The sequence below is a fragment of the Symphalangus syndactylus genome, chromosome 12, assembly GCF_028878055.3.
Source record: "Symphalangus syndactylus isolate Jambi chromosome 12, NHGRI_mSymSyn1-v2.1_pri, whole genome shotgun sequence".
NCBI classification, from domain to species: Eukaryota; Metazoa; Chordata; class Mammalia; order Primates; family Hylobatidae; genus Symphalangus; species Symphalangus syndactylus.
In genome coordinates this window covers 126,101,188-126,115,362 of record NC_072441.2, presented here as the reverse complement: position 1 = coordinate 126,115,362, position 14,175 = coordinate 126,101,188, and the positions used below count along the sequence as shown (strand labels likewise).

General features: G+C 45.9%; 1 protein-coding gene and 1 pseudogene across 2 annotated transcripts in view; one reads left to right on the top strand and one right to left on the bottom strand.

Moving 5' to 3' along the window:
• The window catches only part of RAB3B (RAB3B, member RAS oncogene family), a 93,454-nt gene that overhangs the window by 78,870 nt on the left and 409 nt on the right, over positions 1 to 14,175 (bottom strand). The window contains exon 1 of one of the 2 annotated variants that reach the window (XM_055254551.2): positions 10,174 to 10,370. The exons of the other annotated variant lie outside the window; for it this stretch is intronic. The gene's annotated coding sequence lies outside the window, so the exon portion shown is untranslated. Of the gene's footprint in view, positions 1 to 10,173; positions 10,371 to 14,175 lie in introns of those variants that run through there. 2 annotated transcript variants of the gene reach the window in all.
• On the top strand, positions 250 to 623 carry LOC134734799 (small ribosomal subunit protein eS26-like; annotated as a pseudogene).

Genomic DNA, 14,175 nt, shown 5'->3' with positions numbered 1-14,175 from the left:
GGCCAGGAGTTCAAGACCAGCCTGGGCAACATAGGAGACCTCATTTCTACAAAAAGTAAAAAATCAGCCAGGCATGGTGGCACACATCTATAATCCCAGCTGCTTGGGAGGCTGAGGCAGGGGTATTATTTGAGCCCAGAAATTTGAAGCTGCAGTAAGCCATGATTGTGCCACTGCACTCCAGCTTGGGCAACAGAGAAAGACTGTCTCTACCAAAAAAAAAATTAAAAAAACCTCCTCTCTCCAGTCCGTGCCTCCAAGATGACAAAGAAAAGAAGGAACAACGGTCGTGCCAAAAAGGCCCGCAGCCACGTGCAGCCTATTCACTGCATGAACTGTGCCCAACGTGTGCCCAAGGACAAGGCCATTAAGAAATTCGTCATTCGAAACATACTGGAGGCCACAGCAGTCAGGGACATTTCTGAAACAAGCGTCTTCGATGCCTATGTGCTTCCCAAGCAGTATGTGAAGCTACATTACTGTGTGAGTTGTGCAATTCACAGCAAAGTAGTCAGGAATCGATCTCGTGAAGCCCGCAAGGACCAAACACCCGACCCTGATTTAGACCTGTGGGTGCTGCCCCACAACCCCCACCAAAGCCCGTGTAAGGAGCTGAGTCCTTAAAGACTGAAGATGGACTATTCTCTGGAGAAAAATAAAATGGAAATTGTACTTAAAAAAAAAAGCAATCTATTTTAATATTATATTTTATTTGTTAATTTAAAAGGTAATACATACTTATGGAAAATAATTCAAGTATATCCTACTTGCAAGTATTACCTTTTTTACCAGCTGTAGTTCAATTATTATTATTATTATTTTATTTTATTTTATTTTGAGACAGGGTCTCACTCTGTTGCCCAGGCTGGAGTGCAGTGGCGCTACCTTGGCTCACTACAGTCTTGATCTCCTGGGCTCAAGCAATCCTCTTACCTCAGCTTCCCGAGTAGCTGGGACTACAGGCATGTGCCACCATGCCCAGCTAATTTTTGTACTTTTTGTAGAGATGGGGTTTCACCATGTTGTCCAGGCTGGTCTCAAACTGGGATCAAGTGATCTCCCCTCTGTGGTCTCCCAAAGTGCTAGAATTACAGGCGAGAGCCACCACACCCAGCTGCATTATTTTCTTAATTCCTGGCATAAAATACAAGTAATATGAAACCTACAGGTTTACACTGAAAAGTAAGTCTTGCTTCCATCTCTGATTCCTGATCCAGTTCCCCTCCCCAGAGGCATACATGTTATCAATTTATATATCCTTCAGAGATAGCCCTTGCATATATAAGCAAAGAGACCTATTTATACTTTTTATTTCTATATAAATAACATACCGTGCATTCTAGTCTATACCTTCTATGCATATTGTAATAGCTGACATCATATGCACAAGGTATAGGCTAGAATTGATGGTATGTTATCATTTAGCAAATCACTTAAATTTTAAAAGTACAATCATGAACCGCATAACAACATTTCAGTCAATGACAGACCACACGTACAATGGTGGTCCCATAAGATTATAATGGAGCTGAAAAATTCCTATTGCCTAGTGACATAGTAGCCATGGTAACGTTGTAGCACAACACATTACTCACATATTTGTGTTGATGCTGGTGTAAACAAACCTACTGCATTGCCAGTTGTATAAAAGTATAGCACATACAATTATGTGCTATACATAATACTTGATGTTGATAATAAATGACTACGTTACTGGTTTCTGTATTTACTCACTACACTTTTTATTGTTATTTTAGAGCGTACTTTTTCTATTTATATTTAATATTTTTTTTAAAGTTAACAGCAAAACAGCCTCAGGCAGGTCCTTCAGGAGGTATTCCAGAAGAAGACATTGCCATAAAAGATGAGAGCTCCATGCCTATTATTGCCCCTGAAGACCTTCCAGTGGGACAACATGTGGAAATGGAAGGCAGTGATATTGATGCTCCTGGACCCTGTGTAGGCCTAAGCTCATGTGTGTATTTGTGTCTTCCTTTTTAACAAAATAATTCTAAACATAAATTTAAAAACTAAGGAAGAAAATAAAGAAAAGGCCAGGTTCAGTGGCTCATGCCTATAATCCCAACACTTTGGGAGGCCAAGGTGGGAGGATCGCTCAAGCCAAGGAGTTTGAGGCTGCAGTGACCCATGATTGTACCACTGCATTCCAATCCAGGTGACACACTGAGCCTTCATCTCAAAAAAGGCCATACAGTGTATTTGTGCTTTAAGCTAAGTGTTATTATAAAAGAGTCTATGGCTGGGCATGGTGGCTCAGACCTGTAATCCCAGACTTTGGGAGGCTGAGGCAGGCGGATCACTTAAGGTCAGGAGTTCGAGACCAGCCTAGCCAACATGGTGAAACCCCATCTCTACTAAAAATACAAAAATTAGCCAGGCATGGTGGTGTGCGCCTGTAATCCCAGCTACTCAGGAGACTCAATCTCAAAAAACAAAAAAAAAATTAATAAAAAAATAAAAGTCTAAAAGGTTTTAAAATTTTTTTAAGTTTATAAAGTTTAAAAAGTTATAGTAAGCCAAAGTTAATTTATTATTGGAGAAACATATTTTTAAATAAATTTAGTGTAGAGTGTTTATAAAGTCTCCTATGGTGTATGGTAATGTCCTAGGCCTTCACATTCACTCACCACTCACTCACTGACTCCCCCAGAGCAACTGCCGGCCCTGCAAGCTCCATTCATGGTAAGTGTCATACATAGATGTACCATTTTTTATCTCTTATACCATATTATGGCTGGGTGCAGTGGCTCACACCTGTAATCCCAGCACTTTGGGAGGCCAAGGTGGGTGGATCACTTGAGGTCAGGAGCTAGAGACCAGCCTGGCCAACATGATGAAACTGTGTCTCTATTAAAATACAAAAAATTAGCCAGGCATGGTGGCAGATACCTGTAATCCCAGCTACTCGGGAGGCTGAGGTTGCAGTGAGCTGAGATTGTACCACTGCACTCCAGCTTGGGTGATAGAGCCAGACTTGGTCTCAAAAAAAAAAAAACAAAAAACAAAAAAACCATCATATTTTTACTGTACCTTTTCTATGTTTAGATGTGTTTAGATACACAAATACTTACCACTGTGTTACTATTGCCTGCTATATTCAATACAGTAACATGCTGTACAGGTTTGCAGCCTAGGAGCAATAGGCTATCTATTCCATATAGACTATGTGTACAGTAAGCTATACCACATACCATATAGGTTTGTGTAAGTATACTCTATGATGCTCATACAACTATGAAATCGGCTAATGACACATTTCTCAGAACATATCCTTGTCATTAGCAATGCAAGACTGTACTTCAATAATTCCGAAAGTACTACAAAAGTATGAGATTTTGAGGCCAGGCGTAGTGGCTCAGGCCCGTAATCCCAGGACTTTGTGAGGCCGAGGCAGGCAGATCATTTGAGCTCAGGAGTTTGAGATCAGCCGGGCCAACATGGTGAAATCCAGTCTCTACTAAAAATACAAAAATTCGCCAGGCGTGGTGGTGCACACCTGTAATTCCAGCTAGTCAGGAGGCTGAAGCACAAAAATTGCTTGAACCCAGGAGGCAGAGGCTGCAGTGAGTCAAGATCGCACAACTACACTCCAGTCTGGGTGACAGAGCAAGACACTGTCTCAAAAAGAAAAAAAAAAAGAAAGTATGGGCTGGGCTCGGTGGCTCATGCCTGTAACCCCAGCACTTTGGAAGGCTGAGGCAGGTGAATCATGAGGTCAGGAGTTCGAGACCAGCCTGGCCAACATGGTGAAATCCCATCTCTACTAAAAATACAAAAAATTAGCCGGGTGTGGTGGCGGCCGCCTGTAATCCCAGCTACTCTGGAGGCTGAGGCAGGAGAATCACTTGAACCTGGGAGGCGGAGGTTACAGTGAGCAGAGATTGTGCCACTGCACTCCAGCCCAGGCAACAGTGGAGACTCTCTAATTAAAAAAAAATATATATATATATGAATGAGACTTTGAAAACTCTAAAAAAAAAAAAATCATTTCAGTTGACTACATTATATTCCATCCTATAGATGTGTCATAAGACCAATTATTTTTTTTTTTTTTTTTGAGATGGAGTCTTGCTCTGTCACCCTGGCTGGAGGGCAATGGCACAATCTTGGCTCACTGCAACCTCCACCTCCTGGGTTCAAGCGATTCTCCTGTCTCAGCCTCCCAAGTAGCTGGGACTACAGGTGCTCACCATCACACTGGCTAATTTTTGTATTTTTAATAGAGACGGGGTTTCACCATGTTGACCCAGCCAGATCAATTATTTAATGTTGTCACTCTCTTTAGGAAGTTGTTTTTAAGTTGTTTTTCTACTCTTAATTATTATATGTGAAACTGCAGTGAACATTTCTTTACATAAATTTTTGTAAATTTTCCTAATTACTTCCTTGAGAGAGATTCCTTGAAGTGGAATTGCTGGTCAAAGAGTCACTTTACTAAAACATAAATGTGATCTTTACCACAATTTCATATCTTATCTTCTTTTATCTCTAAATAAACCTGGGAAATAAAGCTGGAAAGACAGGGATTATTATTTCCATTTGATCAAGAAGGAAACTGAAAATGAGAAATTAAAAGGATTTGCCCAAATTTCACAGCTAACAGCCGAGACTAGACTTAGTACCCTGCAGTGTTATGAAAAAGTTTAAAATCAATGCTCTACCCTTCAGATGAATTCTTAGGTAAGTCATATTGCCTCTCTAAGCCACAGCACTTTTACCTTAAAATAGAGAAAATACCACCTACTTCACAGAGCTTGGTACAAATAGAATGAGTAGTACTATATGTAAACAGTCTGACACGGTTTGTCGGCCCATGGAGGTACTGAATACATATTATTTCACTGGCCCCTTTAATTCACTTCTGTAGGCAAATCTTGTTCAACTGCCCTCTCCCTGATCGTGGCTCCATTATTTGGGCCTGTTTTACAATTAACGGTTTGCTCTCTCTTCTGGATTCAAGGGGGCTTTATCCATCCTTACATCTGGTCAACGCTAGACCTATAGTAAATCCTTAGAGGGTGTTATGTCTTTCAAGAAACACATATAGAGCATTTTTCAAGCGCCAGACTATCACTGTAAATGTCAGATTACTGGTCCTCATTTTTCTGATGTAGCCCAGCTTCACACTCTTAAACTGCTAGAATTAGAAGGGACTTTGGAGTAGTAGCTTTTTATTGTAACAAAAAGCCTGGCTACTGGGCCCAGCTTTCCCAGTAACTCAACGTGTAAACTTGGCCGAGTTACTTAAATTCTATGCCTCAGTGTCCTCATCTGACAATAATACCTACTTCACAAGGTGCTGTGAATTTTAAATGAGAACGTATATAAGTATGTTTCATACACTGTGCTGAGAAAAATACGTGTAGCCTCGTGTAGAATCAGTGAGAAATTTGCCTGCTTTTATTAGCTATGACTGCCACAGATGTGAGACTAGGAAGTGATGGCAAGAGTAAAAAATTGTTTCAGTTCCCGATCTACCTCCGTTTATCTTACAGGTAAAAAAAAAAAAAAAAAAATTGAGGCTCTGCAAAGACAAGTGATTTGTCCAAGCTCACAGAGCAAGTCAGTTGGAGGGTCATGAATGGAACTTCTGTTACCTAATGGCTTCCAGGTTTGATGGGATTAAGGAAAACGAAAACCACAACAATTTTAGGGTGAATAAAGAAGCATCCTGGCTGGGCACGGTGGCTCATGCCTGTAATCCCAACACTTTGGGAGGCCAAAGTGGGAAAATCACTTGAGGCCAGGAGCTCAAAACCAGCCTGGGAAACATAGTGAGATTCCATTTCTATGAAAAAAAAAATTTTTTTTTTTTTGAGACAGAGTCTCACTCTGTTGCCCAGGCTGGAGTGCAGTGGCGTGATCTCAGCTCACTACAAGCTCCGCCTCCCAGGTTCACGCCATTCTCCTGCCTCAGCCTCCAGAGTAGCTGGGACTACAGGTGCCCGCCACCAAGCCCAGCTAATTTTTTGTATTTTTACTAGAGATGGGGTTTCACTGTGTTAGCCAGGATGGTCTCGATCTCCTGACCTTGTGATGTGCCTGCCTTGGCCTCCCAAAGTGCTGGGATTACAGGCGTGAGCCACTGCGCCCAGCCAAAAAAAATTATTTTAGCTGGATGTGGTGGTGTGCACCTGTAGTCCTCGGTACTTGGGAGGCTGAGGCAGGAAAATCACTTGAGTCCAGAGGTTCGAGGTTAGAGTGAGCTATGATTGCACCACTGTATCCCAACCTGGGTGACAGAGTGAGACTCTATCTCTAAAAATAAAAATTAAAAAAAAGAAGCATCCCCAACATCCTGAGTGTCTTGCTGCCGTACTGTATTTGCCATACCACACTGTCAACATCTGCTTATGCACACACAGCATGGCTTTTCCAGTAGGTGGTGTGAGAACGGGGAGAGGCAGAGAGCTGAGTTCAGTTGGAAGGTTCATTCAGACGGAAGCCCCCAAGGGGATCTTCTTAGGAGGGGGCGGCCAGGGGCTACTCAGACATTTGGAAGACAGGCAAAAAGCATCCCAGCAGGCAGCTGCCTGAGGCAGATCTAAGCAGACAGGTCACTGCACAGTGGTGCGTGCAGAACTGCATTTGTAAGATAAGCATCAATCAAATCTTTCCTCTATTTTGTGACAGTCACATAAAATGATAAAGCTATCTCCATGACAAGCAATACAGATGAAGGCCCAGGGACCATCTGGGAAGTCATCCCTGTCCCAGGCTGGGGGAAAGAAATGACTCCTCAAAGGGTGGCTGTGAAAAACAACCCTTTCAGTCTGATAGGCGGCAGAAATAAGCACCTAAGGAAGAAGCCAACTTCAGCCAGGAAACAGCGGGGAAGAGGAGGAGAGAGCCCTAAAATCCAGCGAGAAGAGATCAGCTCAATAAATGGAGTGAAGAAGTGAACGAAGGAACTTACCTTTTGTTGGAAAGAACATGAGACTTGAGTCCAAGAGACCTGGCATTTGAAAGATAAGCCCTGGCTCTTTCAGTGGTCCTGTAAACTTAGGCAAAACACTCTCCTGGCCTCAGTTTCCGTATCTATAAAAGGAGCTCATAAAATGGCTTCCTGGCAAAACTGTTGCAAGAATTAAAAGCTGTAGGCCAGGCGCGGTGGCTCACGCTTGTAATCCCAGCACTTTGGGAGGCCGAGGCGGGCGGATCACGAGGTCAGGAGATCGAGACCACGGATTTCCAAATCAAACAAACTAGATTCAGTTTCCAGGTCTATCATTTATTACCTATGAGACCTTGGCAAGAAATTTTACATGATTAAGACAGTTTCCTCGTTCATAAAACAAATGTTGTTGGGAAAATTATAGGTAATGTGGGTAATACATCTAGAATAGTACAGTAATTTCTTGGTATAGGCAAGGGATTGGATACAGGACCCCCATATATACTGAAATCCATGCCTACTCAAGAACCACAGTTGGCCTAGTGGAACCCACCTAGACTAAAAGTTGGTCCTCTGAATATACAGATTTCACCTCCCTTCACTACTGTATTTTCTTCTCTTTTTCTTCTTTTTTAAGAGATGGGTGTCACTCTGTTTCCCAGGATGGAGTACAGTGGCCTGATCATAACTCACTGTAGCTTCAAGTTCCTGGGCTCAAGCAATCCTCCTACCTCAGCCTCCCAAATAGCTTGGATTACAGGTTCGAGCCACCGGCTTGACCCACCATGGTATTTTTTTTTTTTTTATCAGTGTTTGGTTGAAAAAAAAAATTCGGGTATAAGTGGACCTACACAGTTCAAACCCATGCTGTTCAAAGATAAACTGTATATGCAATATAGCAGGGGCTCAATAAATGTAATTCCCTGTGTTCCCACTTGGAGCATTTCAGTGAGTATAAGAAGGGAGTTGGGCAAATGTGGACCTCATCCTCCTCCTTTAAGCCATACCCTACTTTTCTAATTCAATCTGTTTTTAGACCATTCCCCACTGCTGACCCATCACCACCTTCTCATTGTTTTCCCAGGTCTCCTAGAGCCACAGAAACAATATCACAATAGCTACCATTTATTGAGCACCTACTAAATGTCTAGCATTCTACAAGATGTTTTCAATGCATTCCATCTTGCACCAACAGATGCTTGATATTCATTTCCTTCCTCCTCCAGATTGGAAAGAGATAGCCATGGGTGTGTCCACTGACAAAACAGAGGAACACCTGCAGAATAACATCAGTGGCCTCTCTCTTCGTACATTGTTTTACAGTTTACAAAGTTCTCTTCGCCCACATTATCCTATTTGATTCTCACAACAATTCTTGAGAATGAAAAAATTGAGGCAGGAGCACAATTATTCATTCAATCAACATTCACCAAGCACCTACTATGCACCAGGCCCTGTGCTATACTTTAGGGAGATGGAGAGAAACCCTAGGAGCTTCAAGCTTAGAGGGGGAACCTATTTAAATATTTTGTATAGCTTACTGATGCCTCCATTCATGTCATAATCTTTAAGAAACTGAAGATCTGTTTCTTGGACTGGAGATGCTTTTAGATTTTTGCCTTTTCCCATACGGTTTCCTTTGATAGGAACACACTTTCCTCCACTGCTAGCTAAATCCTTCATGACCAGGAAGCCTTCCCCAACCCACCCACCTCCCTGTGCCTCTTCTCTGGCTCCCACAGGGCACCAGGGCTTTCCACTTCTATAGATAGGGCCTTTCACGGCTTGCATTGTCTTCCTCTGTTTACAGGCACAGAACAGGTGGACACCCACCTGTACACACACACACACACACACACACACGTGTCCTCTCCTTTTACTGTCTCCCACCCCTTTCCATCTGGATTCCAGGAAGCTGGGGGAAGAGGGCCCATCTTGTTGTGTGTGTGTGTTTTTTTTTTTTTTTTGAGGGCCCATCTTTCTCCCACCTCCTCCACATCTCTCTTAGCTTCCAAAGGCTGCTGCTCTGCTCTCCCCAAAGTTGCTTCCACGCTTGGACTACAGAACAGAGTTGGATGACTTTTTCTGTCCACGATTCTCTTATTTTCTGTGATCCCCGGTGCCCGTGTAACAAGGTCCAGTGCCTGGGTCCCCTCCTTGGACTCCTGAGTGGCCAAGACACCGCTAGTGCGTGGACACCACTCCAGCCCCCATTATCTTTCCACCCTTACACCACAACCCACACCTGGCCTCCTCCCCAGCCTGACCCAGCACCCCACCACCCTATTTATACACTCCAAGTTCTCTCACGATTCCTCCACTTGCAGCCGCCAGACCCTACTCTATTCCAGAGCATCCTCCCCACTCCTGACCAGAATATAGGCCCCTGTGTCCATTTCCAAGGCCACTTCCCTGTGTCTCCACCGGCTCCCTGCCCCCTTCCTCTGCAGCAGGTTAGACCCAACCTGGCCTCTCACCCTTCCATTCTCCCAAGCTTCCCGCCCCCAAGCCCCACCCCTCACCTTCCATCTACAGTTACCCCCACGCCGGTCCCCAGCCAGGCTCAACCTCCGACCCCAGCTATCCATACCAACATCCCCCATAAATGACCCTCTTTCTACCAGACATTGCCCTGCTGCCCTTCTCCATCCCAGCTATCCATACCCACATCCCCACCCCCTGACCCTCTCCCGACCAGACACTCCCCAACTGCCCAGCGCCCCTTCCCCTCGGCACCTCAGTCCCCTCCAGCTCCAAACGACCCCCGCCCAGCCAGTCCCCTCCCATCAGCTCCTCACCTCCACGCCTCCCCCCGCACCCCCGCTCTAGCTCCCCAGTCCGCTCCCTTCAGCGCCCCCTTCGCTGCCCCTCGGCTGCCCGGTACCCCCTTTCCGCACAGCCCCTCTCCGCCCTCTTCGCAGCTCCTCCGCTCCCCACGCCCCCGTTTCCCCCCGCGATCCCTCACTGCCCTCCTGTTGCCCCCCATCTCTCCTCCCAGCCCCAGCGCCGTCTTTCTTGCTCCCCTCACGCCCTTGGAGCTCCCCCGGCTGCCCCCAAGGTCCGGGAGACCCCCTCGGCGCCCCCTCCCTAGGTGAGCCCCACCTCTGCCGCCGCGGAGCCCCCTCCCTCGCTCCTCCCCCGGCTTCCCTCCGCTGCCCCGCGCTCCTTCTCGGCGCCCGCTCTCGGTGCCCAGCGCCCCGCGCCGGGGATCGGTCCCTGATCCTCCGCGGGCGGGCTGCCGGGGCCGCGCCCCTTACCGCGGACTCCGAGTGCGGGACGACGGGTTCGCTCCCAAACGGTCTGCGAGACGGCAGGACCTGGCGGCGGGAGGGCGCGGAGGGGGCCGGGGCGGGGCGCTGTGGGATGGTCGGGTCCGGTCAGGTCCGGTCAGGTCCTCACAGTGGCGCCTGAGGGCTGGGGCTCCGGCTCCAGCGCGGCTGGGCTCCGGCCGCATCCAGGCCCCGCCCAAGGGCGGAGTCTGTGTTCGCCCCGCCCCGGCCCTCAACTCCTAGCAGGTGTAAGGAATCTGAGGTGACTCAGGACCTCCAGGTGCCCCATATCTCGGTGACTCTCGTGATTTATCTTAATTGTCATGCCTCGTTCCATTGACTGAACTTACTAGGGTAATTAGAGAGCTTTGATGATAATGTAGCTGATGATGGGTAGCAGTTTTGCCATTTCCAAATTGCTTTCTGGTCCGTTCTATGGCTCCGTCTTCACAAAAGCCCAGAGAGGGAGGCTGACTACAAGCAGAAACGAAGCCAGAAACCTGGACGCTGTCCTCTACCCTATCTGTGTTTCCTTCACACCCCACATCCCACCGCCTTCACATATCCCTGCCCTTCCTCTGTGTTTCCATTGCCCTTGTTCTGACCCCAGCATCATCACTTCTTGCTTGGACTAATGCAACAGCTTCTTAATTCCTGCCTTCGCTCTCCAATTCCTCCTATAAAACCAAGAGGTGGTGTCAGCATGGCCATTTCCACCTTTGTACAAAAATTCTTTCTCCTGTGCTCTCCAGCCATACCCCCCTCAACCCCTCCTCATCACTGACCCCCCAATTGCTCCTTATGCATTAGAGATTGCAGCCCCTGGCTCATGGTCATCGTCACTAGCCCCTGTCCTGCCATCCTCCTGGTGACTTCAGTAGCTATGGGATTTCCTGGTCCCTCAGTCCTTGGCCTCCACATCACCTTGGCCACCAGCTCCCGTGGTCACTCTTAAGCTCTTAATCACCCACTACTGGTACCTCTGTAATAGCAAAATCAAACATGCTATGCTGAACTGCTCCCTCACTCCCTTTCTCTCACAAGGCCCTACTTTCCTCATTTCAAAATAGATGAGATGATAATGATTATTCTTTCTTCCCAGGAATAATGAGACAGCATATAGAGCCATCCTTTTAAAGTTGTGAGACAATATGAGAACAGATGGTATTGCTTTTATGTAGCCTCAGTTCTTCTGGTTGCTTTCTCCTTCTCCCTCCCCTGAAAGGCAGTATAGTAAATTAGAAAGGGCACACACAGGCTTGGGGCCAGGCAGACCTGGTCTTCAGTCCTTGCTTGCTGTGTGATCTTATGCCAATTACCTCATTTCTCTCGCATGCACACCCCTACCTCATTTGTAAAAAGAGCAATAATAAGAGCTGCTTCTCAGAGTTGTTGGGAAGATCAAATGAGAACAGAAGCTACTGGAGAGGACTTGATAGAGTGCTAGGCACACAGTAAGCATTCAATAAATAGGAAACACTGTGCTTCATATAACAGGGAAAAGAAGTGCTATTTTTAAACCACAACTGCCTTCTAGGAATGACAGATTCCAATGCACGGAAAGTCCTTTTGTCCTGCTTGGGGCCTCAATTGATGAGAGTGAATATGTAACTTTGGGAGAATAAATTGCTTTCTATGTTTAAAAAGGGGGTAGGGGTAGGTGGGGCATGATGGCCCACACCTGCAATCCCAGCACTTTGGGACCACCTGAGGTCAGGAGTTCGAGACCAGCCTGGCCAACATGGTAAAACTCTGTCTCCGCTAAAAATACAAAAATTAGCCAGGCGTGGTGGTGGGTGCCTGTACTCCCACCTACTCGGGAGGCTGAGGCAGGAGAATCACTTGAACCTGGGAGGTGGAAGTTGCAGTGAGCCGAGATTGCGCCATTGCACTCCAGCCTGGGCAATGAGAGTGAAACTCCATCTCAAAAAAAAAAAGGTGGGGGTGGGAGGGTTGGGGGAGGGAGAATTTGGAATTCACTTGACAAAATGGGAGGGCAAGTTAATAAAGAGAGATTGAAGGGGAAAAGGACAAAAGATGAGTAAGAAAATCAGTGTAAGGATAGGTGCTACACAGGTAAAGAGTCAGAAGAAACTCTCCATGGTATGCTGACAAGAGTGTTTCAGCAGTGGGATGCCTAAAATGGGATAAGTTGTTTGTTACACTAGGATGTGACCCTCAAGACTTCGGGAAGGGCTATTACACCCAGGAACGCTTTTTGACAGAGGGGAATTGTGAGAGTGCATGAGTAGGGAGTTGAGCATGAGCTTTGTTAGGTCTCAGTTGAAAAAGGGGACTGGAAGCGGAGGTAACTGCGAGAGCACAAGCCCTTGTAGAACTTGCAAAGACTTGTGTAGGACTTTGCACCTACATGAGTTGGGAAATGTGAATATTGAGGTTCAAGCCCATTGCATTTGGATCTTGAAGAGGCAGAGAGGCAGCCAGACAGAGTGGCTCACACCTGTAATCCCAGCACTTTGGGAGGCCAAGCTTGGCAGATCACCTGAGGTGAGGAGTTCGAGACCAGCCTGGCCAAAATTGTGAAACCCCGTCTCTACTAAAACTACAAAAAATTGAGCCGGCGTGGTGGCAGATGCCTGTAATCCCAGTTACTTGGGAGACTGAGGCAGGAGAATTGCTTGAACCAGGGAGGCGGAGGTTGCAGTGAACCAAGATCGCACCACTGCACTCTAGCCTGGGTGACAGAGAGAGACCCTGTCTCAAAAAATAAATAAATAAATAATAGAGTCCTACAACAAAATTTCCTTTTGTAGTTGCCAGAGTAATCAGCCTTCTCCAACTCCTAGTTTTATAAGAAGTATAAAATTGATGCTCTTTTGTTGTTGTTATTAGGGATGACGGGGGTCTTCCTATATTGCCCAGTCTGGTCTTGAACTCCTGGTCTCAAGCAATCCTCCCACCTCAGCCTTCCAAGAAGCTAAGATCACAAGCTTTTTATTGAATGAGAATCAGTGGCTTAGAAAATGGCACAAGTGGATGTCATTTGGAAGGTTCAAATTTTCACAAGGTGAATCTTGACCCTAGTGTGAGTCCCTCATGTCCAGCTTAGGAACTCAGATGTGTTGACAGGTCAGACATTTCCATCCAACCCATTCAATAGATTGCTCCATGCAATAGGGTAGCTGAAGCAGGTACCTGTGAAACAGCTCAGAAATACAGGATTCAGTGAGAGAAGTGATGGAAGATTGGGGAGGAAAGAGAAGCAGAAGCCAGATGGTCCAAGGCCTTGTACATCATATTAGGGATTTGGGACCTTACCTTGCAAACAAAAAGGTTTTAAGCAATGGAGTAACATGGTTACATATTCTTGTAAGAAAGATAGCTCTGCCTATGGCGAGGGAATACAATAGATTGGATGGGAAGGATAGGGAGCAGAGAGATAGGAGATAGAGAAAACAAGAGATTGCTGTAATAATCTAGATAAGAGATGACTAGTACCTGAGCTAATGTCATAGCAATGGGAAAGGTAGAAAGCAGAGGGATTTGATATATATTTAGGAGGTAAAGTTCCCTGGACTTGGTGACAGATTAAATGTGAGATATAAAGAAAAGGGCACCAGCCTAAACAACCAGGTAGATAGTAAAACCATTTACTGAAACAGAGAGCAAAGAAGTTGTTTCTGTTATCTATTGCTGCATTTAAAAGATACTCCCAAAAGTTTAGTGGCTTAAAACAGCAATAATTCACTATTCCTCATAATTCTGTGAGTGGCTAACTGCCTCCTTTGCTGGTTTCACCTGCGATCATTCAGGAGCTGCATTCAGCTGGAAGTGCTGCTGGCCTGGAAGGTCTAAGATGTCCTTATTCATAGGTCTGGCAATCAGTGCCAACTGAGGACTGGCACCCCAGTTTTTCTGCATGTGACCTCTCATCCACTGGTAGGCTAGACCAGCTTACATGGTGGTCTCAAGGCAGCATTCCAAGACTATAAAGGCAGAAGACACAATCTCTAAAGACCAAGCCTTAGA